This window comes from Hirundo rustica, chromosome 5, assembly GCF_015227805.2.
Source record: "Hirundo rustica isolate bHirRus1 chromosome 5, bHirRus1.pri.v3, whole genome shotgun sequence".
NCBI classification, from domain to species: Eukaryota; Metazoa; Chordata; class Aves; order Passeriformes; family Hirundinidae; genus Hirundo; species Hirundo rustica.
In genome coordinates, this window is record NC_053454.1 from 66,458,466 (window position 1) to 66,462,781 (window position 4,316).

General features: G+C 41.9%; 1 long non-coding RNA gene across 1 annotated transcript; it reads left to right on the forward strand.

The window, feature by feature from the left end:
• Positions 1-666: 666 nt before the first annotated feature.
• Positions 667-4,083, forward strand: LOC120753227 (uncharacterized). The gene is made up of 3 exons (XR_005701025.1): positions 667-1,134; positions 3,024-3,065; positions 3,154-4,083. It is a non-coding gene; the product is annotated as an uncharacterized LOC120753227 (long non-coding RNA).
• The last annotated feature ends 233 nt before the right edge of the window (positions 4,084-4,316 follow it).

Here is a 4,316-nt window from a genome sequence, read left to right on the forward strand (position 1 = left end):
TTTATCTTGTGTATGCTTTCTCCAAGTTCATAGTCAAAGGAATAGAAATGAACTTGCAGGAGAAGTTCTTGCTGGATTGTGCTAATGCTAGTAGCAAATATATGAAAGGGTAGCATCTGAACTTGATTTACAACTCTGGTGGAGACATGGGGTTGGCTATCTCTAATATTGCTGGTGGGGTTGGTTTGACCTTGAGAGAAAGACATGAGAAACACCCCAGGAGAAGAGCTGAGCTGCTAAGCCAACAGGTATTTTTCAGCTACTGAAAAATTCTTGCTTGGTTTGATGTAATTGTTGATTAGGAGCAACACCCAGGAATGCTGTTGTTGCTCCCGGCTCCAAGACTGAAGAGCAGTGGGACTGTGAGTGGATGTCTGGAGGCTGTGGTGTGTGTGCTGCAGACACCCCCCACATCCCTCCCAGCCTCCTGCTGGCTGGGATGGAGAAAGGCGACCTTTTCCCACTGAATGTGCCTGAGCTCCCAGTTCCCCAGCCTTTCCACACCTGGATTAAGCACTCCTGCAAGGGAGCAGGTGGCACTGAGGACCTGCTGCCCTGCAGTTGTCACTAATGGGCTGTAACCCCACCCCCAGGAGGTGAAGGACCTTTCAATGCTTTGCTGCCTGCTATTAGCAAATAGCACGTTTCCCTCCCCAGCTCTGCCTGGGGGCCGGGATGGAAGACTGGGATGGGATGTAATGGGGCCCCAGCAGCATGTTGCCAGGCAGTGCTGTACAGGAGCCTCCAGCTCCCGCCTGACCCTGCTGCAATTTCCCCAGCTGATGGCTTTCAGCAGGATCTCAGGCTCCTTTGAGGAGGATGGTGTGGAGGGAAGGCAAATAACAGGGCCATTAGGGGATCTGGCGGAGAGGGAGGAGAAATTAAATGGGAGCACTCTGAAGGGAATGAACAAAAACTGTGGGGAATGGATTAAATATTCAGAGAAGTTATTCATGGAGACTGGGCCATGCAATTGGGCATGCTGTTGGATCAGATGTGCAAATTGAGCTGGTACTTTGTGGGATGGCTCCATGCAATTTCTCTCTCATGCGTTTTCTGTTTAAGAACAACCATAGGAAAATTTTGCTGCTTTGCTGACCGAGGCGTAGGGAGAAAAACTTTCTGTGTATTGAGGTGAGTTGGTGTGTTCCTGGACTGTGACATGAACTGCTTTTCTACTTTAGCTCTAATCCTTGAAAATCTGAGCACATTTAGGACTGGACTTGCCCCCTCATGCTCTCACAGACTTAAACAAGGGGAAGAATGAAAAGCAGGGAGGAAGGGGCAAGGACCATTGGTTTTAAATGTTTGTTTTGTTTTTTTATTTTTTCCAATTGGTTTCAATGGTTTTGAGAAAGAGAAAAGCTTTTTCAAGGAAAAAGAAAAGCAAGAATGAAGAGGGCTTCAGACAACATATTTTACATATAAATGTTATGTAAAATGATAAATAAAGGGGATTAATTTAAAGAAAAGAGAAAACAACCAGCCACCACTGGGTGCTGGTGCAGAATTGACGCTGCATCATGTATCCCTATATATTATGCATTAATGTCACAGGGGAATATGGATAAATCCAGAAATGTAACTCCAAAGCTGTGCTCAGCACTCCAAGGTGACTGAGTCTCCAAGCTACAGAGACTGTCTCTTTTGCAAGATTTATATATAAAATATATATATATTTAATAGGTTTTGAATTGAAAGTAATGGAACATTAACCAAGTTCCAGTAAATTTTGGAGTACACTGAGTAAAGTCAGCCATGAGTAGAATCCCACTACAGAAAGAGAAAATCGCTATGAATACTGTGGATCTATAAAATTCATTGATGGAGATAATTTTCTATTATAGTTTTGGCAGGACACTACTGATAATTAACAACTCTGAGGAGATTCCTGTTGTCTTTATTAGCTAAGGACTGTGCATTGTGGCCAGAGAGCTGTGGAGTTCCTCATGCTAAGAGGAGACTGCTTCTGTAAAACAAAACCACCACGCATGCCCTACAGAAAAAGTCAGAAATGCAGTTGTATTGAAAGTTCTAGGTAGAGATTTTTTTTTTTTTTTTTTTTTTTTTTTTTTTGGTAATAGTCAAAATATATTATGTAGACAAATCTAAGTCGTTAAAAAGAATGTAAAAGTTATTGATTGCTTCCTACTTCCTGTAGTGTGCTGGCATCAGGGGGTGTGCTTCTGGTAGGTTAGTTTTATTAATTGCATGTGGTGTTGTCTATGCATTTAGAAATATATGTAAGTGATTATTTCCTTACACCTAAATGATCCTAATTTGATTGAATAAATATCATATCCTAGGACTAGGAGTATGAGTAATGCCCATTGATGTTTCTTTTGCTTCAATAAACCTAGATTTACATTTTTATCAATTCTCAAGCATAGGTCACAGGTTATTTATTATCCTTAAGGTGATTTAAAAAGCCCCCCTCCAATTGAACTGACTGTTATAAACCCTTCTTTTCATTTTACATAAAGAATAGGAAAACTTAGTGTCTTTCTTCAGGGTGAAATATGGCAATATTAGGCCAGTTTTTAAACGAATTTATTGTTTGTCTGGAACAATTATACTTAGCTCATTGAGATTATCATGCATGATTTGCATGTCTTATAAATAATGCAGAGTCCAGCTAGTCCCTGAAACCCTCAGAACAAAGACAAACTCCCAGGGGACTTCTGGCAGATAGAAATTTAACATAAAATATATATAAATGTCTTAATAACTTAGCTCTTAAAGCTTTCATTGGGGTGTCTGAACCAGATTCCTGCCTGCTGTGCTGCTTCCTATTGTTCAGGACTTGCCTCTCAATGGTTCTCTGAGCTAAAGAAGCTTTACTTGATTGTAGTATTTTTGAAATATAGTAACTGCCTGGTTTTATGTGTAATATTCAGAATTGTCAAATCATATTATGAAAATTATTAGCACTTAGGTAAAAGTAAAACTGGATGTCAGGGCAAGAAAATTGGCAAGGGACATCCTTATGAGCTGCATTGCAGCCATGAGCTTGTGTTTTTCAGCTGTACCACGAACGTCCGAAGAACAGCAGGGAGCAGGCTGTTGTAAGTACCTGGCCTCCTGGGTAGGTCTAAAAGTATTTTCATGCTCTGTGTAGGTTTTCATGACTTTTCCTGTCATGCCTTCCTGCAGAGGCAAATCGGAGCTGGGACATTCGGCTGTGATGCAGCTCTCTCACACCAGTCCTTTGACCACGGCTGTTATTGCACCTGCATAGGGAGGCTGCAACTTCAAAGGCAACACATGAAAGGGAGAAAAACCCCAGTAAATTTAGGGATTTGATTATTTGTGTAAATCATCATAGATACGACATCTTTCTTTGATGTAGCCAGCGCAGCAAAAGGTTGGAAGGTCATACTTGAATGTAAACTGCTTTCCAGCTCCAGCACTTGAATGTAAACTGCTTTCCAGCTCCAGCATTGATCCTCCTCCAGAGCAAGGTTCTGCTGCTGTGGTTTCCCCCCTCGTTCCTCCCCACTTCCAGAGTTTCCATACAGAGCTCCTGCTCATTTATTACTTATGCATCTTCTGGAGAGAGCAGTCCCAAGAGATGCTGATGAACAGCCCAGTCTCTCTTTTGGCATCCTCAGGGCTTCAAACTAACCCTCCAAATATGAATTATAAGGATATTTCAATGAAGCTTCAATGTGCATGCTGAAATCTCCTGAGAACTGAGCTAGAGGCACCACAATAAAGTGATGGGTTTTCCAAAATCAGGTTCCTGCTGGAAACAGGTGCCCTGAACCTGGGAGATGCAAACTGGGCTCCTCTCTGTGCTTACAGGCAGCCCAATGCTGAATGTCACTCTGATCTCCAGACTCACCCAGATCAGAGGGAGCATATTGCTTTTAAATCAATAAATGGTAAATTAAAAAGCTTGGCATTCAGAACTTTACATTAAAAGTATCTGCTGTTTTAATCACACTTGATCAAGATAACTGTAGCTCATTTGCTTGCACTAATTAGCTGGGGCACTGTTATCAGTGTCTACCAAATAACGTAGTGTTCTATCTAGGAAAAGTCTGCATTAAAGGAACTGGGTAAAATCCCACATTGCTGGTCCATGGCAAAATAACAATGGCTATCTTTCCGAGCTTGGTTCAACTGTTTAAATGAGCTGCAGTTCTTCTCTTTGATGCCCTGCATGGCTTGGAATCCACAGGGCAGGCTTGACACAGGAATCTTGGTGAGCATAGAGTATGAATTGCAGCTCAGGCTAACTTTGACCTCACTCCTGAAAGCTCCTAATCATGAGAGAAATCTTGGTGAAGTCAGGGTTGTCTTAATGGAAGAAA